Source organism: Ambystoma mexicanum, chromosome 14 (assembly GCF_040938575.1).
Source record: "Ambystoma mexicanum isolate Mex_15411 chromosome 14, UKY_AmexF1_1, whole genome shotgun sequence".
NCBI classification, from domain to species: domain Eukaryota; kingdom Metazoa; phylum Chordata; class Amphibia; order Caudata; family Ambystomatidae; genus Ambystoma; species Ambystoma mexicanum.
Window position 1 is genome coordinate 91,017,819 of NC_090940.1, and position 22,071 is coordinate 91,039,889.

Sequence of the window (22,071 nt, forward strand, 5' to 3'; positions counted from 1 at the left end):
CCCCCTGTCCCTCACCCCCAACCAAACACTATGCCCCATGGCTCCCTCAACCCCCAAGCAAAGACTATGCCCCATGTCCCTCAACCCCCAACCAAACACCATGCCCCATGGCCCCCTCAACCCCCAACCAAACACCATGCTCCATGGCACCCCCACCCCCCAACCAAACACCATGCTCCATGGCACCCCCACCCCCCAACCAAACACCATGCCCCATGGCCCCCACCCCTCAACCAAACACTATGCCCAATGGCACCACCCCTCAACCAAACACTATGCCCAATGGCACCACCCCTCAACCAAACACTATGCCCCATTGCACCCTCACCCCCAACCAAACACTATGCCCCATGGCACCCCGAAACACTATGACAGTTGGACCCCCCCAACTCAGCACTCTCAAGCATGCACCGATACAGACCCAAAGCCCCCCACCCCCCAACTCAGCACACATTAAAACATGCACCCATACAGACCAGAACCCCCCACCCCCCCAAATCAGCATACAAACTAGCAAGCATGCACACATACAGACCCTGCATCTCAGCATACACTGCACTTACACTCCAAAACAAACATTCATGCACACCGGACACCCCCCAACCCCTGCATCTCAACATACACACAAAAAACATTCAAATCCAAACATTCATACACATCCGACACCCCTCCACCCCCACATCTCAACATACACACACAAACATACAGCAAAACAGAACCGACACAAACACAAACCGACCACTTACCGGAGACGTGCTGGAAGGCAGGTAAGATGGAAGTCGCTGGAATCTTACTACTGCTGGCGTGGTCCAAGGCTGAAATGCCTTCCGGCATCAAGTCTTATGGACCACGCCAGCTGTAGTGCTGGCCCTCCATTAGTGCAGCAAACACGCATTACGTGGCTTGTAGGAGTGACGTGGTGCGTGTGTGCTGAGCCAATGAGGGCCAGTGTTTTGTCCGGCCCGGAAGACAGACTTTCCTAATGGAGGGCGGCCGATGCTGCTTGCGGGCCGCCCTCCATTAGGAAAATCTTTGTGCCTCGCGGGCCGGACAAAAGAGCATGGCGGGCCGCAACTGGCCCGCGGGCTGTATGTTGTGCACCCATGCTTTACACCAAGGACCCTTTGCTTTTCTTATAAATTTGGTCACTGTTTTGCGTCTGCATGCCCTGCCTTGTAGTCCGCCACTTGTGCGGGGTCCGTCATGGTCAACTGAAGGAATGGCAAGGAAATCTTGGAAACTGACTGCGCTTTGTAGTTTACCTTCTCTCCCCTCCTGGATTAGAGGGAGGCATCTCGTTGACAACTGTGCATGAACATCTGACTACACTCCACCTGTAGTCCCAAAATGGAAAGTTGATGGCGGAAAAGTTTTAAATTAATCACAACAACTGGCAATGTTGTGGTTAACTCAGACAAGTTACTTACACCTGGTAACGTTCTTTCAATTGGATGTTCCACCCACTTATTCCTCATCTTTTGATATATCTTTTCCAACTTTAGCTACTTTGGAAATGTTTTTTTGGTAGAGGGCACTGTGCGTTGATTGTCGAATCAATGTCTGTCGAGGGCATCCACATCGAGGTAGACATCACCAGTATATATAGCACGCTCTGCGCCCGTTGGCTTGAGTTCTGTTTTTCCTATGTTTTCCTTTGCGGAATTACCCACTTAGCACCATACCGTATCAGAGCGTAAAGTGAAATACCTGGAAATTCTACAGCGGGGAAGGTTGAACAGGGCAATGAGGAATAAGTGGGAGGAACATGCAGTCAAAAGAACGCTACCAGGGGTAAGTAACTTGTTCTTCAAATGGATTGAGTCTTCCCACATCTTTTGATATACTTCCAAAGCAGTACTGGTTTTGGAGGCGGGAGTACACATTTTCAGTATTAGTCATGACCGGATGAAGGACTGCCGTCCCAAATCCTCCTTTCTGGAGGTGAAGATGAGTCTAGACAGTAATGTTTAACAAACGTATGGATGGCAGATCAAGTAGCCGCCACATAGAAGTCCCTTATCAGCATCCCTCATTGTAGGGCAGAATATGTTGCCATGCCCCTAGCGGAATGGACCCTTAGGCCTTCTGGAGGGTCTTTCCCAGCCAATCTATAGCATTCGCCAAAGCTCAGAATAATCCATCTGTTCAGGGTTTGGTTCGTTACTGCTAGTCCTAATTTATGACCCGTGTATCCAAAGAAGAGCTGATCATCTTGTCAAATTTTCACCACTCACAAAATCTAGAAACTCAGCTCTTCTTGGGTCAAGTCTATGTAGCCTCTCCTCTTCCTTTGCAGGGTGAAGGGGCAGGTAAAAAGTTGGTAAAACAATTTGAGATGCATGGAATTCAGAGACTATTTTAGGTAGAAACAAAGGTTTTATCCTAAGCACCACCTTGTCTCTATAGAAAGCAGTAAAAGGGGGCTTGCAAGATAACGCCTGCAACTCACGCGCCCTGCGGGATGATGTTAGAGCTACTAGTAAAGTGATAGTAAATGTCAGAGGTTTTAATGGACGCGAATGAAGAGGCTCAAAATGAGCACACAAGACATTTCAGAACAAGATTAAAATCCCAAACCAGAACTTGAAAAGGAGTTGCGGGGGAGTGGTACGTTGGCACACCCCTTGAGAAATTGTATGATTAAAATGAATTTTAAAGTATGACACTTCCTCAGAAGAGCACTTAAACATAGAAAACACTGCAAAATAACCTTTAATTGGTACCAATCTGGAGCCCCAAAGTGGCCAAATGTAGCAGGAAAGACACCATAGGTGTATTACATTGAAATGGGTCCACTTTCTTATCTCTGCACCAGTTGCAGAACTTGTTCCAATGGCACAAAGATTTAGTTGTTGGTCTTTTGGCTGAAAGCAAAATCTCCATTACGTCATCCAGGAGGTCCCAATCCTTACATCTCACAGAAACCATGCGTAAAAGGCTGAGCGTCCATATATCCGAATGGAGAACCCAACCCTCTTGCGAGAGAAGCTCCTCTCTTTCTGGAAGACGCATTGGAGGGCAGACGACGTGCAGAAAGTCCGGGTACCACGTCCTCCTCGCCCAATCCGGGGCAATAAGGATCATGGATTTCCTGAACTTTCTCACCCTCCTGATGACTTGAGGCATGACAGGGGCTGAGGAAACGCTTACAGGAGTTGAACCACCCAGTCCACCATGAACGCGTCCCGTAGATCTCCTCTTGGGGTAAATTCCTTGGAGCAGTACAGTTTGCACTTCCGGTTGGCACTGGTCACAAACGGATCTACTTGAGGGGTTCCCCAAAGGGTGAGAGATCTCTTGAAGGACTTCCCCGAGCTAGTTCCCACTCATGGGAGACACTGATCTGCCTGCCCAGAGCGTCCGTCGATGTGTTCTTCTCTTCGGCTAGATGAACCGCTGATGGGGCGATTCTCCTTTTGATTTGCACAGTGGTAGTGAACCTACGCCACCCCTGTTGTTGAGGTATTATATGGCCACTGTGTTGTCCGTCATCAGGATATTCTTTCCCTGTACAGAGGGCAGAAAGGCCATCAGCGCTGGTCTGATCGCCCTCAACTCCAAAAAGGTTAATGTGTAGTTTGGACTACGATGGAGACCAACGGCCGCTGATTGTCAGATCATTGGCGTGGGCTCCCCACCCAGTGAGAGAGGCGTCCGTCATTACTGTCATCTCTGCCCATTGCTGTCAAAAAGGTTCTTCAGAATGTTGTCCTCGCAGGCCCACCGCAGGAGACTCTGGCCGAGACTCTGCTCGGAACCTGAAAGTCTGACATCTCGCCTGAAAATTTAGCCCACCAAGTCCTGAGAGCCCATTGGAGGGATCGCAGTCGAGCCTCTGTTAGGATGCCATGAGGTCGAAGAACCTTAGAAAGTCGCAGGCCGGAAGATGCTGGCACTCTTGAATTTGGTGACCATCTGCAGAATGTGTTGAGCAATCACCTCAGGTGACAAAGCTTTCCCCGCGGATGCATCTGGGACTGCTCTGATGAACTGGAGTCTTTGTGATGGTATCATGTGGGACTTCTTGAAATTGAGTGAGAAGCCACGTGTCTGGAGAGTGGCAGGTGATGCTGAGATGTGCCGGGGCTTGTTTGGGAGAACAGGACCGAACAGCCAATCGGCCAGGTAGGGGTAGGCGCAAACCCACCCTATCCCGAGACTCGATGCCACAACAGCGAACCTGGGGACTAGCCTCTAACCTAATCTGCTCTGTGCAAGCACACTGTGCTCGCACATCACTGAAGCGAGCACCAATGTTCGCCGAAGGTCAAAGACCATGTGACTTAGCAGAAAGCAGAATCCATTTGGAAAATTCAATGATAACCAAGCCCCCAGCTTCGTGGACTGATCGTTGCCTTTCCCAAAAGAATTCTGGGATTAGTAGTTTGGGATGGTGCTAGCTTGGAAAGTACACAAACCATAGCAAGGTATGCTTACTATGGGTTGTGTACTTTTCAAGCAGTTAAAGAAATTGTGCCACTTAAAAAATATTTTTAACATTTCCTTTGATCGGAGTTCAACTGCCAGCGCCGCCCCTTCTGAACTCCGACCCCTCCTCCAAACACTGCCACACACACCGGCGCTTGTGGGATTCCCCCTTTAAGTGTTTTCCATTTCCACCACTGCCTACAACAAATGTTTGGTGTTCGATTTGCATCATAACACAACTCGGTTTGTTAGCGCACACATTGGTCAGGACACCATGAACAATTAAGGAAGACTGATAGGAAAAGACAATGCCAAAAAGCATTGTCAGACCATTGCAGTACTGTGCATGCCAATCTCCTGCCCGGGCTTGTACACTCACCGTTGCAGTAGTCTGCACGGTCCCCGCCAAGGCAAGCTCCAAGCTGGAAGGTAGAAACGTGGAGCCCTTCAGCTCAGACAAATTCTGAAACAGCAGCTCGAGGCCAGCTCTTTTATCAGAAATGAAATGTAATCTGCGTTCCAGAAATGTGTTGGAGGGGGTGGATGGCATCTGTGCATGCTGTACCGGGGACGTGGCGCTGTGGTTTCGCGCCCAAGGGTGTTCCGCTGCTGCGAGATCCATTTGGCCCCCCTGAAACAAACCCATACAGCAATTCTTTGTTACACTAACATGCGGACGGACGATAGCTGGGTGGGTCAAGCTTTCCTGGAGAAAAATAACCTGCATGTTTGAATTCTGGCAAAGTAAGGGTACACCAACTATGCCGTTGCTAACAGGCTCCTCATTGTCCCCTGTACACCTACAATGGCCGTATCCCAGGGTCCTCGCTGTCCCCTGTACACCTAGAATGGAGTACGACCAAGGTCCTCGCTGTCCCCTGTACACCAACACTGGCAGTGTCCTCGCTGTATTCTGTACACCTACTACCATGGGAGTGCTCCCAAGGTCCTCGCTGTCCCCTGTACACCTACAATGGCAGTGTCCCAGGGTCCTCGCTGTCCCCTGTACACCTACAATGGCCGTGTCCCAGGGTCCTCGCTGTCCCCTGTACACCAACTATGGCAGTGCGCCCAGGGCCCTTGCTGGCCCCTGTACACCTACTACAATGGCAGTGTCCCCCTGTACACCTACAATGGCAGTACTACCAAGGTCCTTGCTGTCCCCTGTACACCTACAATGGGAGTGCTACCAAGGTCCTTGCTGTCCCCTTTACACCTACAACCTCAATGCTCCCAGGTCTTTTCTGTTTGTATACCTCCCGGGTACTTGCGGTCGCCTGTCCATGACCAATGTTTGTGCTTCCAAGGGGTTCTACTTTTTTATCGCAGTGAATTACCAGAAAGTAATCCACTTCGATAAAACAGAATGTGCTCCTAGGTTCCTCGCTGTCACGCCTGTATAGCAACATTGCTAGTGCGCCGACGATACTTGCTGTCGCGTCTATATGAACACATTGCCAGTGCTTCCAGGGTCCTCGCTATTGCCTTACAACACTGACTGTGCTCACTCGCACAAAAGAAAGACATTGCCATTGCACCCAGTGTCGTGGCTATGGCCTGTACAGTCACACTGCCGGTGGCGTCAGGGTTGTCGTTCTTGCCAATGCATGAACATTGCCGGCCCTCTTGGCTGTCGCCTGCATACTATTGGACCCAGGGTCCTGGCTACCCCGTGTACAACAGCAGTCATGTGCCCTTAGATACAGGCAATGAATCATACAGTAGCAAGGGCAATTCCAAATGAAATCCGAGGACACAAACGTTACACACCCACTTGGAGAAGATCGTGGGCAACTAACAAGATGGCTGCTACCAATATACATTCATCCATCCTCGGATCAAAGAGAACGTTCTAAGCTTAAATGGCTCTGAAACAGAGCTCTCCTTAGCAGGCAACCCACACAATGAAACGCGGTGTGTCCCGCAGCCACGAGAGACTTGGGTGACCTCCCAATGCTTACCAAAACAATGGATTTTGCTGGGACGTGGCGTTCTCTCTATGTCCCACTGGCTCCCAGCCACTGTAAAGTGCTCAGAAGGGCCATCCTCGCCCACTTGCGCTCATGTCAGTCTTTGCTGCAGTCCCAAACAAAGAAGTAGACGGGATTCAGAACCAAGAGCAGTGACTTGCTGAACCGGAACAGATTAAACGACAGAACCCAAACTCTGATCGACATCATAGGCTGCCAGTGGAACAGAACATCAACTTTACCCCTCTGCTACACCCACAGAATCGTCCACTGGACCTTCGGAAACTATCCTCATCCGTGGCTGGAACCTGCCTTCTGGCAACGATAATCTACCTTTCCAAACAAAGTCAAAGATGTTTAAGTGGAAAAAAATGATTAATTTCTACATTACACTGTGCCCGGTGTCCCAGAGGCAGTAAATCATTCTACATTACACTGTTCTCCCGTGTCCCAACGGCTGTAAATCATTCTTTCTACTTTACACTACTTTCGGTATCCCAGTGGCTGTAAATCATTCTACATTTCACTACACTGTGGCTGGTGTCCCAGTGGCTGTAAATCACTCTACATTACACTACACTGTGCTCCCACGTCCCAGCAGCTGTAAGTCATTCCACTTTCTACATTACAATACACTGTATGCGGTGTCCTAGCGGCTGTAAATCACACTTTCTACCTTACAGTACACTGTGCCCGGCCTCTCAGCGGCTGTATATCATTCTACATTAAATTACGCTGTGCTCCTGTTTCCGAGCGGCAGTAAGCCATTCTACTTTCTACATTACACTGTGCCCGGTGTCCCAGCAGCTGTAAATCATTCTACCCTACAGTACACTGTGCCCGGTGTCCCAGCAGCTGTAAATCATTCTACCCTACAGTACACTGTGCCCGGTGTCCCAGCAGCTGTAAATCATTCTACGATTCTACCCTACATTACACTGTGCCCGGTGTCCCGGCAGCTGTAAATCATTCTACCCTACAGTACACTGTGCCGGGTGTCCCAGCGGCTGTAAATCATTCTACGATTCTACCCTACATTACACTGTGCCCGGTGTCCCAGCAGCTGTAAATCATTCTACCCTACAGTACACTGTGCCGGGTGTCCCAGCGGCTGTAAATCATTCTACATTACACTGCAGCACTTACCTGCTCCTAAGCGAGAGTTCCACTGACTTTGTTCACGTATGTCCCATGCCTTTGGAGTTCTGCCTCTGGGATATAACCCAGTCACTCCAACTCTAATTTTACTCTCCGGTGCCTCAGCACATTTCTTCCCCTAGGTCCCACGGAGTGATTCCACCGAACTGCAGACTTGATAACCATTGTTGCCTGCTCCCACGTCTTGTCCCTTCCTAATCTTTCTCCCATGTGATTTAGGACTAGGTGCTGCAAGGGCACCCGGCTATTCCAGGGTGCCTCAGGACTTATTCCCATAGTTAGCCTACCTGGGGTGTACCAGTGCAACAATAAAAGGACGTTGGCAAGGCCACACTACATCGACCCTCCCAAGGCCAAACAAGGTCTCCAACTGATTGTCCCTCACCCAATTATCACTTCAAATTCTATCCAAAACATCAAAAAACTAAGCCACCCACACACGGGCAAGTGAACACCCCTCACAGGAATCAAATACGGCACCACTGCAACCAACTTCTATATCAGCCCTTAACAAGGGAACGCATTCTTCCAGTCTCGCATCTGAACACAGATGCAAGTGGTCTGAACACAAAGCCCCTAGAAAGAGATCCACACACACTACCCTGGTGTTTCAGAACTGCACACATCAGCACATGAGTTAAGCCATCTTGCATTTTCTCTTTCCCTACCAGCTAAATCCAACCACATCTTTTCAAATATACCAGCGCATCAAGAGACCACACAAATGGCAGCGGAGTATGTGGTATGAGGTTCTACACCTATTCAGCATAGACCGATTGATCTAACCCATCTACGCTGCATAGGAGTAGCCAGAAGACCGGCTCACTGAAGTGTAGTCATAGGAAGCGGGCTCCGCTTCCTATGACGGAGTGAGCGGCGTGCAGAGTAGTAATCTGGGCAGCATGGAAGAGGTAATGATCGGGTGGGAAGCGGGTAGGACATGAGGATGAGGGGGGGGGGGGCCAGAGCGGGATGTTGGGGGAATGAGGTTTTGGGTGGCAGAGCACCTCAGGGAAGGACAGGAAACAGGACAAACGAAGGGGGACAAATTGATTCAGCAAAGAGGGTAAATCAGTGGATGGAATTGGACAAGTCTGAAAGTCAGCATTAGGCGTGGCATGAGCAGCCCAGGGAGTCGGAAGCACCTGTGCACCGTGGCTGTCTGGCTAAGGAAGCTATAGTCATGTGCTGAATAACTCCCACCAATTTCCATCCTTGCTTTTGTGCGCTGGCGATCTGAAGGGAAAGGGGTGGATTAGGCGAGTGGGAAAGAGATGTAAAACGTAGGGTCGCGTTTCTGCCGTGTTGAGGCGTGCTGTTCAACAGTACCAGATTATGGCAAACCTTCGAGAATTGGGAAAATTCATACAAGGAAAAACACAAGGGCACTGTAGTACCGCAAGACTGGATTCATTAACAGCCAGAAACTAAAGAACTTGGTCTTTCAACCCTCGGCCCAGTCCAGACCGGCACAGGTTCATGGAGACCAATGTTCGACACTCTGCCCTTGTCTGAATGCTCTACGAAAAATTAGCTGGGGGAGGGAGGCACTCAATGTTTGATTCCAGCACCTGACCTCTGCCTTGAGCCTGGAAGACCCCCTTTCATGCCCTATACTTTGTTGCAAGAATAATTAAATCTGCAAGCAAGTTATGTCTCCATCCCAGACAATGCCATAAACTGCAACAGCCCTGCAACATGCTGCAGCCATGATAGATCAACCACGACTGCAGTCCAGCAGCGATCAACAACCCTAGTAATGCAGTTCTGCAGTGCTATGCAATGCAAATCAGTCACCCAATACTGCAGCCCCACAGCACCCTGCAGTCCTGATGGGTAAAGACTGCAGCCCAGCAGTGTTCAGCCCTACTGCTGGCCAACCACAGACGTAGTCCAGCATTGTTAGACAACCTATATAAGATGGCCAATACTACTGTTTGCTGCAACCACAATATCTGAACCTCTACTGTATCCCAGCAGTACTATACACCTATAAAATAAGCCGCTGAATACTGCAGCATTATGCAATCCCGATAGGCCGCCCAATGTTGCAGCCAAGAAGAGTCCTGCTACCCTTATGAGCTACCCAATACTACAGCCCAGCAGAGCCCTATACCCTGCATAGGGCAAATACTACAGCCCATCCATGCTCTGCATCCGACAGACTCACTACTAGGCCCAGTGGTATCCTGCAACCATGATAGGCAACTGAGTCCTGCAACCCCATCAACCACGACCCACTGCTGCAACTCTAGTATTCCATGTAATACTGAGCAGTGCTTGGAAAGGGAAATACAGGCTGGAATTGGAATCCTGCTGCCCCGCAGTGCCGACACAGCGCGGTTATGATGTGACATCTTGCAAACTGCCACAGGAAGGAAGGGAGGGAGCAGCAGCATTCGAGAAGGCAGCTGCTATATTGGGCAAGCCTGGGCGGGAACCCCCCCCCCCCCCCACCACACAGAACAATGTGACTAACTTTGAAGTTTGTCTATCGGGGAGGCTGGGAAGCCCCTCCTCCCCCGACCCTACCCACGCTACCACAAGTCAATGCAGCTAGCGGAGGGAGCTCTCAGCGCACAAAGGCAGGTGGATGGCGACTGCCAGGCAGAGGAGGTGGCAGGGCGAGAGTAGGAGGCAGCAGTACCGTCCTCAGTTTAGGCAGCCTCACAAGATAAACCACACACACGATTACACAACATTGCCAGTGGCGTTTTCCTCCGAAGCCACTTTAAAGGGAGGTTCACCCCAGCCTGCTCGGGGCTACAGCGCCGTCTGGTACCAGTTGTGTGCGCCCCACCCCGATACCAAGAGATGTATACCGGGGATCACCCCGCAAAGAGTCTGCCAGGGTTGCAAAATCAGGCACGTTCATGCGCGCTAAGAGCAGCCGAGGGGGTGATGGAGGGTGAGATGGGCGGGGATGGCGAGGCCTCGTATTGTAATAACGCCCCCGGTTTACATCTCTCGGCACAGCCCGTTTCTGCAAACGCCAAACAAGAAATGATGTAACAATAGGACGTGGAGCACATGCCATGCAGTAGAGAAGACCTCCCCCCTACCCCCCCGACCCTTTCCGTCATCAGCGAGGGTGAGAGGCCGATTTGTTTGGGGAGGGCGAGGGCCCACTGACCTCCATGCACCTACAAAGGGATTGGCTGCTGAGTGACCCGAAAGCAGGGCGGTTGTGTCACTTTCGAGGGGTCTCAGAAGACTCCGATGTTACCACCGCTTTACAGCAGCATATGCTCGGCTCAATTGCCAGGATGCTGGGGGTCCGGCGCCGCCCTCTGCTCGACTGCGGTGTGGTAGGGCGTGGTGGCACAGCATGACCAGAGCACCGCACCTCCATCACAAAGTCAGCACCCACATGCGTGCATGTAATTCGCAGAGGGTGTCCCGATGGTGTGTGTGTGTCTCACGCACCAATAATGAATCGTTTATGCAGGAAGACCAAACGAAAAGCCTAAAAGCGTCACCATCATACCTCTTTGGGGATAATTTCATAACTTAAAAAAAGGAAGACGGCGAATTCGAAATGGTTTCTAAAATGTGCCCAGCAAGTTGCACATAAGCACGGGGAAGCACAACCCACTATGCAAATACATCTTTCTGGATCAGAGCGCGCATAAGCATGGGTCAAATCCGGTGTAATGACATCCCAAACAAAGCGCCCCACCAGGGGGGGTAAATACACGCTGCGCTTTCTGCCATCATCTCTTGAAAACCTAGACCCTATAGTGACCGAAGGCATTTTATATAGTGCTGTCCCCCCACCCTCTAAGTTAGCCAATTCATATTGAAGTCAACAGCGAACAGTCTCTGATGGGAGCAGTCCATCCTGGGGTGGTGGTGGTGGGGCAGGGCCTCGGTGGCTGGGAGCAGTCCATCCTGGGGTGGTGGTGGGGCAGGGCCTCCGTGGCTGGGAGCAGTCCATCCTGGGGTGGTGGGGCAAGGCCTCCGTTGCTGGGAGCAGTCCATCCTGGATATGATGATAATATAGTATTGATATTTAGGGTGGGGAGGAGGTGGAGTGCAGTGGGGGAGGCTACTTGCCCCCATTAAAAAAATGCTGCAACATTTTATTTTGAAAAAAAAAGTGAACCAGCAATGGCGAACATGGCCTCCATATCTGGACTGCCTATGTTCAAACATCTGGGTCACAACTACTGGCAGAACTGCTGCTGGGGTCCCAGTTACTCGGAAAGTAAAGCACATTATTCCATCAAGGTACCTTTTATGAAGTGGCATTTATAATGCGCCTGTACGCAAGTGTTTCTAGGAGCGACAAGACAAGGCGGGGCAAACAGGGAGGACACAATAACGATCTTACTAGGCCGTGTGTCATTCAGATCGCGCAAGTGCGGGGAAGGGGAGAAGTGCCATGGGAAGGGGGCTCGTAGGTGCAGAGAGAAGGGACTGTAGGACAAGTGCTGGCAGTGTGAGGGTAACTGCACATTCAGGAGCCTGGGCCCGAGTTCAGAGGTTATTGAGGTGACCAGTGCGCGGCAGTCGAGTGCATCAGCACAAGAGAGGAAGAGAGAAAGTGTGAGTGAAAAGGAAAGTCTTGAGTTGCTTCTGGAGCAAGAGGTGGTTCTGATCAAGTGTGAGGCAGGGAGGCTGTTCCAGAGGGAGGTCCCAGCCAAGGAGATAGTTCTGCCCCCGACTCTACAAAAACAAAAATATATACTTTGATCCATTTGTATAGCCTTTGAAAACATGGGCTCTTGTTATCTCCTAATCGGTCGCGGGAACGTGACTCTGCCAGTGACCCCCCCCCCCCCCCACAGGCCTACGAGTGGCCAAGCAGCGAGTTCACCACAGTGTTCCCACCTGAACAGGCCCACAGCCGACTCACTCCCAACAGCTAGTCCACCAGAGTGATCCACCTGGACAGGCCCACGGCCGACTCCAGCCCAAGAGTGAGTCCACCACAGAGATCCAATCTGGCCAGGGCTACACAGGCCAGTCCACCACAGTAAACCCAGCTGGACGGGCAACACAGGCCAGTCCACCACAGTGAACCCAGCTGGACAGGGCTACTGGCAACACCAGCCAAACAGTGAGCCCACCAGAGTTATTCCATCTGGACAAGACTAAGGGCGAATCCAGCACAAGAGTGAGTCCACCACAGTGATCCCACCCGGACAGGCCTATGGGCGACTCAGCACTTGGTCTCACACAAAGGACGTCGACGGTTAACATTTTTATGGCCATCTCCCAAACGAGGGTCGTGGATATTAACTCTATATCCATGTGGCGAGTCCAGCTCAGTAATTTCACCCGGGTGACCCCATCTCGCGATGCCAAGAGCGATTCAGCACCAAAGAGTACTTGATCTCACCCACAGCATGCCAACAGTCAACATTATATTTGTGGCTCTGTCCCAAATGGGAGTGTGGCCATCAACTGTATCGTGTCTGAGCGTATTGTAATCCCCACCTGAGTACTGTGAACACCCAGAGGCAATACTGCGGTACTTGCGACGTAAACCTAAGGAGCGTCTTCTGCTACAGATTCTGCTACTAAACTGGCTAAAACGTGTTTCAGGGCAGAAATGTTCTTATAATCTGTCGGTATCCTTAAGGCGCTCCTCCTAATCTGCTCAGGCAGTGAATTTCTATTGCATTCATGTTCATGCATGGCGATATATCAGTTCATGATCCCAAAAATTAGGATATACTCAATAAAATTCAATGGAGATTTTTTTATACTGGAATTTTACTGCGTCTTTAGGAATTTCTTGCACTCTTCTGTCATGGATTAGAAAAACAGAACTAATCTGTATGTAGTCATGTAAAGGTTTTACTAAAGCCCAAAGCCAGCCGGGAAGCAGCAGAGTGTTGTACATGGTGGGAGTGACTACTAGTGGGTAGCGACAGGTGGTACATGCTGGCTGGGGCTCCGATAGGCAGTAGCTGTACTTTGGGTTATCTTGTGCATACTGTAAAAGCGGCAGGATCTGATGGATTGCGAGACGTGTGTCTGGCTAACGACCCATGGGGTATCTAAGCACTTAGGGAGTACCAGAATAAAATGATAGATGTAAGAATCTGGAGGACTGGAAGAAACTATAAAAGAAAAGGCCATTACTTTTTTTAAAGCCATCAAATATTTTATGCCACGCAGTTCGGGAATATCTTAGGGAAGCTGCAAGAACCTGAAATGATTGTCATAAGAAAGTTGTATATCTAAACAATAATATTACAGAAATCAGAAACCAATGAGATTTAAGATTTCTCAAGGAGTGTGAGGAATTTGATATCCAAAAGGTGGGTACACGCTCACCTAGGTTTTTTTGAAATTTGATATGAAATGTCATGATGGTAGATCAAACTCCGGAAAATGTGTGGGGCTAATCTGCACAACATACAGAGACCGGAGTACTGTGGGTGGATACAGCCTACAGGCGCAGTAATCCCCCCTGCCCCAGTGATATTTAGCTGGGATCTGACAAGTGGAATACACCATGCATCTCAGAAGGAGGGCGCCCAGCCTAATTAATAACAAAGGCTCCATGGTCCACCATGTCCTTTTGTCTATCCCTGCATATGGTGGCAGCAATTAACATACAAATAGAGTACTTCAAACAGGCCCACATGGGACCTGGCTGTAGAGGGTAACAAAGGGGACAAGAAACCACAAGAACCTTTCATAGCCATGTGTCCACCTGGAACCAGCTCACGCCCTTGTATCAAAGAACAGTGAAATGTCATGTCTGGGACTGTGTGTATTACAGTAGTCATCCCCGCAGGGGGACCCCATTAAGACATTACAAGTATGTGGCTTGATGGCGCCAGAACGTCTGGTGCCACTGCAGCTTCAAGGGAGACCTGCCACTTTAATCAGGAATCACAGAGAGCTCCATTGACCAGAGACCCTTTCATCCACAACAGACAGGAAGAAGGGTCGGACTTCACTCCTTTACCTTTTCTGTTGCAAAGAACTCAAGTTATGACTTCATGCACACATGAGATTGTTGGTGGGGACCCAAGATTAGTTCATTAAGGTAGGCTTAGCCAACAACATTCACTGTGGTCCATTTGGCTTTAAAAGAGGGTTGTGCCCCCGTTTTTGGAAGATCTGAAGACTTCGCAAGGAGTAAGATGAACTCTGCATTGGACACTGGCAGAAGGTACAGTCTGCCTTACATATTCTGCTGGTGAAGAAAGGCCAGGACCTCCAAGAGGGAAGCAAGATCCCTCCCCTAAACTTCTCCCATGGAATAGAGGGAAATCTTGCATCCAGAGGACCCTCCAGCAGCTCCAGAACAGCACACAGTTTACCCTGCTCTGGTCTGCAGCAAGCTTCCTAGTTGGTAAGTGCCAGAGAGTCTCTAAACCAAACCAAGGACAAGGCAGCAGCCTGCAACACTCTCCTCAGCTTTTGGCCATCTGCCTTAAAAGGACGGCACAAGCCCAATGAAGCAGCTAGGAGGAGAGCATAGACAAGCCTCTAGCGACGTCTGCCTTAAAGGATATTTTTGAGACAGTCTACCTCCTCTAGCTGCAATGACTGCACCGCTGACTATTAAACTGCAGTCACTAAATCCTTCTGAGACGCCTCGACCATGGCTTGAGAACCGCCAACCAGCACAGAGACCATTCTTGATCCAAAGCTTGGGTGTAGCTCAGTCTGCAGCCATCCATCAAGCCACGCTCGTCAAACTGGCTGCCGCCTGATACCCACAGCAGACTCTTATCTTGAACTCGGTCGCAAAAGCTGCAAAGCACCCTGAAGCAGACTCGACCCTGTCAAGCACCAAGAACTCCTACCTCATGAGGTACATTGTGGTTTTGTCCCCCTGGTTCTTCTCTGAAGGCCCCTAGTGATATTTTAGGACCCATTGCTCCCTTTGTGTTGAAACCAAGTATCCTTGAACTATTGTGATTAATTACTTAACCAACTTTCCTCCTGTCAGTATTCAGAGTACATCCCTTTTCCTTCTTTGAAACTGTCCTCTGCATTCATATACAGGGTGGGCTGTATTTTGTGATAATAAAGTAGATATACAACCTTGACTGGACAGTCGTATCATTGGGTAATTGTATTTTCGCTGTGTTGCAACTAACCAACGATCCACGACCTTTGAGATAAGCATGCCGTTCCGTCCACGTTACCAAAATTGGACAAGGTTTATAATTAAGGCTTATGGTTTTACAGTATTTTTCTGCCATTTCCGTCTGCATTTAGCCATATTCATTTTTGCATCTATTGTGTATTTAGCCACATTTCTATTTTGTCATATAAAAAGATAAATTGCAACCAGTATTTTTCTGCATTTATTCTAATAAAAATACATTTATTGAAGCACACATGCTGCCATATAGGAAAGAAATGCTAGCTGAATTATTTCCATAACACACGGTTGCTCCTGATTGCTGCTGCCTTAAAATATATGCTGACAGCAACTTGAAGACCTCGCCATGCTGCCAATCTGCAATGTGATTGGCTTGCGATGTACAAGTGACACTATAGAGAAACAAAGACCTGTTTGTCCATTAAAAAAAAAATAGACAAAGCAGATTGATTTCCTTCAGAATTTGTGTAAAAATCAGTAAAAACAGAAAACTGGTAGCCTTATTTATAGTTAATTTGCGTTACTAATCTGTTTGGATCCCTTCTGGTGTACTAGAGGTGTGGGGCTAATCGACGGTTTAGAAATCAATATTCATGCCTAGATCACTGGTGCCCTGGAAGTTGATGCATCACAAGGAGTGCCATTCAATCAGACCCGCCATGTATTCAGGAGCTTTTCTGTACAAGGCTTTATGAACCATGGTCAGGCATGAAACTTTACCCTAGTGTCAACAAACCAATACAATCCTCACAGCACTTGAGCCTTCCAGGTCGTGTTGGTCTCAATGGGGCAGTTGAATTGAGAAGAATCTCTTACTGTGGAGTGGCTTTGCTCGCTGGCCCCCAAGAATAGGGTGTAATCAAGTTTAGTACAAATAATGGTGCTGGCTACGACAGTGAGATTCAGTGTAAAAGGGCAAATGTTTTGCTACTGAAAATGGGCACTCTAAATCTGCATACCGGGCAAGTGCGTATAGAGTATAGTAGCTTTATAATGCTGGAGGCCTAGCCATCAGGATTCAGGTTTATGGGCGATCACAGGACTCCACTGCGTTTGATACACAATGCATGGCCATCCCCCGCACGCACACAGGTTAAAGACGTTTCTATTGGCAAATGATTGCAGGCGCAAGGGAGGTGCTCTATGGGCCACCCACTGATGCGCGAGCTACGCACGCTGGAGATTGCAGTTCCGCTCCTGTGTAGATTTTCTCCATCACTTCCAGGAATCCCGAAGCAGACCGAGTTGCAGGGAAAGGGAGCCAGGCGGCAACGCGCATGCGCAAGACTCCAGTGCCAGAATGAGGAAAGCCTCTGGGGTTTGAGACAGCAGAAGAAACCTTTCCGATGAAGCCGACGTTAATTTTGCTGAAATGATCTGTGTGTAAGGTGGGTGGGGGTGCGGGAGGGGCGGGGCTACCAAGATTTTCTTTGGTCACTTAAATTTCATTGATATGCGTTTTTACATATTGACCAGAGGCGTTGCTAGTGGGGAGGGAGGGGGGGGGGGTGTTATAGCCCTGGGTCTTTTGGTTGTAGCCCTGGATAGAAGCTCAGGGGCTACAGCCAAAAGGCTAGCTAGCCCCGAGTCCCGACAGCCTAGCCCCAGATCTATTCCAAATCTAGGCAACACCCCCGATATGGACACACCTTAAAAAAGCTTTGGATGAACAGAATTGGCAGACAAGGGGTACTGGGCCTCTACTCGCTCCAAAAAACACCCTTTGACAGGCGATTCAGCTACCAGATTCAACCATTGTGCCCATTTTATGGTCTAATCGTCCACAATCAAGGTCTCCAGCTTTTTCCCTGTGTACTGGGGACATAGGATAGCTCAGAAGCAACGCGCTTCAACACATGCTCAAATCCGCAACACATGTTCGAATCCTGATCCCGCGCTTAGAAATTACTTGGTGGTATAAAGCAAGTTATACTTTTTTTTTTAAAGTAGTCACCCTCCTCGCCTTTCCCAATCTTGTAATTCTGGCTTGACTGTTCCATTGATAAATACAGATTTATTCTTATACAGGTGCCAGAGATTCTACAAGCTCAATCAGAGCGGTTACAGTTCAGTAATAAACATATCGGAAGCCTGAGGAAACAGAACCCAAGAGCTTCAACTCTTCAACCTCTTTAAAATCCATCAGTCTCACCAGTTCACTCTAGCCAAGCACTCCTCACACCCTGGCCCTCAGCAGGCTAGATTACTGCTCCAGACTAAATCACTGGACTCTCCCAACTCTGGCCCTCAGCAGGCTAGATTACTGCTCCAGCCTCCATATGGGACTCTCCCAACCCTGGCCCTCAGCAGGCTAGATTACTGCTCCAGACTAATCACTGGACTCTCCCAACTCTGGCCCTCAGCAGGCTAGATTACTGCTCCAGCCTCCATATGGGACTCGCCCAACTCTAGCCCTCAGCAGGCTAGATTACTGCTCCAGCCTAATCACTGGACTCTCCCAACCCTGGCCCTCAGAATGCTAGATTACTGCTCCAGACTCCATATGGGACTCTCCAACCCTGGCCCTCAGCAGGCTGGATTACTGCTCCAGCCTCCATATGGGACTCTCCCAACCCTGGCCCTCAGCAGGCTGGATTACTGCTCCAGCCTCCATATGGGGCTCTCCCAACCCTGGCCCTCAGCAGGCTGGATTACTGCTCCAGCCTCATCAATGGACTCTCCCAACCCTAGCCCTCAGCAGGCTGGATTACTGCTCCAGCCTCCATATGGGACTCTCCCAACCCTGGCCCTCAGCAGGCTGGATTACTGCTCCAGCCTCCATATGGGACTCTCCCAACCCTGGCCCTCAGCAGGCTGGATTACTGCTCCAGCTTCCATATGGGGCTCTCCCAACCCTGGCCCTCAGCAGGCTGGATTACTGCTCCAGCCTCATCAATGGACTCTCCCAACCCTAGCCCTCAGCAGGCTGGATTACTGCTCCAGCCTCCATATGGGACTCTCCCAACCCTGGCCCTCAGCAGGCTGGATTACTGCTCCAGCCTCCATATGGGACTCTCCCAACCCTGGCCCTCAGCAGGCTGGATTACTGCTCCAGCCTCCATATGGGACTCTCCCAACCCTGGCCCTCAGCAGGCTAGAGTACTGCTCCAGCCTCGTCATGCGACTCTTCCCTCCTGCCTTTGCTCCCCTCAAAAAAGGTACTGAACTTTCCTGCCCACACTGAATGCAGACAGCCCCATTCTCACTCGCTTCTGTGCAGCCACTGTGTACGGGTATGTTCAGCTGCTCTCTTTACACATTCCTTGCTTTAGAAAAAAAAAAATCAACCCATTAGAAGAAAAAAATAACTCCATGCGACCAAATCTGGTTGTAGCAATCTACTGCAGTCCACTTCCCATGCATCCCTCTCACAAACTCCTGAACCTAACCAATACTCTGCATCCCAAGGTCCCATATGTTGCTCCATCTTTCCGCTCTCACCCTTTCTGGCTCATTCCCGATTCCCAGGAAAGGCCATTTCAACAGGGAGTAGCATCAATAATACTCTGAAGAACCACCATTTCTCACAGAATGTAGCAACTGTGTCTAAAAGCACCATCACCCTACGCATGCCTTCATAAAGGTTTACAAAGCAGCACCCAACAATGAGACTGCTCCAGCCATCAATGTGCCTTTGAAAGTGCTTCTTGGCAAAGCACTTCCAAACACCAGCTTCATTTTTTAGCTTTAGTTGACTGGACTTTGAAATCTGCTTGTGCAGCTCTTCGGCATTTGGAGCATTTTGAATCTGCCAATTTCCTGGTTCGCAGCACTTGCGGTATGATAAGAGTTTATTTATATAGCGCCTATACACAATGTGTTTCAAAGCACTTCAAGAAAGGGAGGGAACAAGGGAAAATACAATGACATTCTTACAGGCCATGAACAGTAAGGATGTGAAATTAACTATCGTACTCGGCCTGATGACATTTCAGATAGTGCAAGAGCTAAGACATAGATGAGGGAGAGAGTGGGAAGGAAATGGAAACAGACAGGCGACTACCGTACTAGGCCTGACGACATTTCTGGTAGAGCCGGAGAAAAACAAGAGGCGAGGTAGAGGGGTGCAGAAAGGGAGGGGAGGAACAAAACAAACGACTATCGTACTAGGCCTGACAACATTTCAGATAGTGTTGGGGGGGGGGAGAAACAGTAAGGGGAGGGGGGAGGAGAGACGAGATTTCTATCATACTAGGTCCAGGGACAATTCTGATACAGTAAGTGCATAGAAGAAAAGAAGAAAGGGGAGGAGATCGGAGAAGAAAAAGGAGAGAACAGTGTTAGCAGTCAAAAGAGTGAAGAAGCAAGAGTGGAGAGCAAATACAATTGCAGAAGTCAATAACACAATGTTGCAAGCCTGGATACAAGATTAAGATGGGAAGAGCATGATTCAGGGTCCCCATGAGTACAAGATGCAAAGGAAGTCCAGCATGAGAGTTGAGAAAGGGTGATGCGCCGTGAAAGAATGAAGTTCATAGAAGTCAAATCCAGCATTGGTCAAAAGACGGTGATTGTGAAAGCAGAATTTATCAGGACAGACTCCTGCAGAAGTAGGCTTGAGGGGGGTAAGGGAGGAGCAGGGTAGAAGAATCAAGCAAAACAAGCAACACCTGTGTGCGAGAATGGTGGGGGGACAAGGGAACATCACGGGGGACCATATTTGCATGCACAAATATGTACCAGGAAGTGAAACAGATCGGCTGCGTCGAATGAAGCAAAAACAATTCAATGTTTCATTGGGTCGGTGTGAAAATCACCGTCAATGGCAGAGATTTCCTTTAACCAGGTTTGGAATACCTCGGTGGGCAAGAAGTTCTGCTGTTCACCCACAGCTGGTAAAATCTCTCAGTGGAATAATACTTGCAGGAAAAGCACTGTGCATAACTTATTTCCCATATATCAGAGGCATTGATTCAGTCTTTGGCCATTCTGCGGGAGAGAACATGTTGACATCCTATTTGGGTAATAACTCCTGCTATTTAAGCACGAAGGCATTCAGCGTGTGGCAATGAGTTGCCAGGCGTCTGCATGCCATAAGAGACACTCTTCGGCTTTGCCTTTACTGTACTTCAACACTCCACTCCCAGCAGGCAAGTGATGGAGAAGTGAAAGCCCAGCACTGGCACATGGTGTTCCTTCTGACACGGAGTTATCTGGCAACCCCAGATGCAAAGATTTACATAGCTCCCAATTAAGCAAATAATTACCTACAAAACACTTCGTTTGGCTCACTTTGCCAAGCAGGGAGCTGGAACCAAACACCTGTTCTTAATGAAGCGTACACCTGGGCGGGCGTTGCACAACTTTGTATCGAGGAAACCAGTGCAGCAGGTTACAGGAGACTGAGCTCACTGTACCAGACAACTGCATCAGTCAATGTAGAGAATCGAATACCATCGACCATTTGTAAAGAGGGATGTCCTATAAATTAGCCAGACATCACCCCCCCCCCCACAATTCCAAAGGCCAGCGACTCACTCCCATCCAACTGAGGTGCTGCTCAAAAGTCTGCACCAATAAATCACGTTGCGGTCCCACCCACACATGGGGCTAGCACCGACCCCCACTTTTACTCTCAATACCTGGACAACACAAGATGCGAAATGTAAAATCATGTGTAACATCCAGAGTTCAAGCCGAGGTGGACAGTGTCCACCCATTATTTTTTTTTCAGAGGGTTGACGCCATCCCCCTTATGCGTACAGTTTTTAAAAGGTGCTACTTGATGAGGAGAGCCGTGTCCGGGGTTCGAATCCAGGTCGCATGGTTCAGAGACCAGAAAATTAGCCATGAGACAACAAGCATCTCTAAGCCATGGATGCATAACACTCCCATTGACTCTTAGCTGTACAGGATATGTTTTCTTATACAGGTTAAGGTAAAAGGTGTACACCTTTTCCATTTAGCAAGCAAGGCTTTAAGAAAACAAGTTAACCCAGTCAATGTACCATTGTCCTGTGCACTCCGAGTTGGGAAAGTCACCCTCAAATTAAATATGAACATTTCTTTAACTTTAAGTTCACTGCCTTTAACATCAGAGACCACCTACTTTAAAACAAATATATTTTGGTAATAGCCAAGTGCAATGTGTACAGGTCCCTCCCTGGCGTCACTACAAACTTAGCTAGTCCCAACAACAACCTGGCCCTTGAGCATCCAGCCTGCACGAGGTCTTAAGTGACCTGCAGCAGCTACATGTCACCTTCACACAAGGTAAGTGTCACCTGTGTGTGCGCCCAAAAGACCATGTTCAGGGGAAGCTCGTTCTTAATGTACGAGGGGGCGCCGACCCACCACTACACTCGCCCCTAATGGAGGAGCTGCAGCTTAAAGCATCAAAGGGCAAGGTGGTTTCCACTGACCGTTTGTATTCCCAGGGGCCCAAGTCCAGTGGACCATGCAAGGCCGGGGGAGGTTTGCTTCCACAGCCTGCAC

The 22,071-nt window shown here is 49.3% G+C and overlaps 1 protein-coding gene across 1 annotated transcript in view; it reads right to left on the reverse strand.

Moving 5' to 3' along the window:
• SUSD6 (sushi domain containing 6) overlaps positions 1-22,071 on the reverse strand; it is a 297,890-nt gene that overhangs the window by 71,665 nt on the left and 204,154 nt on the right. The gene's annotated exons all lie outside the window — the stretch shown is intronic.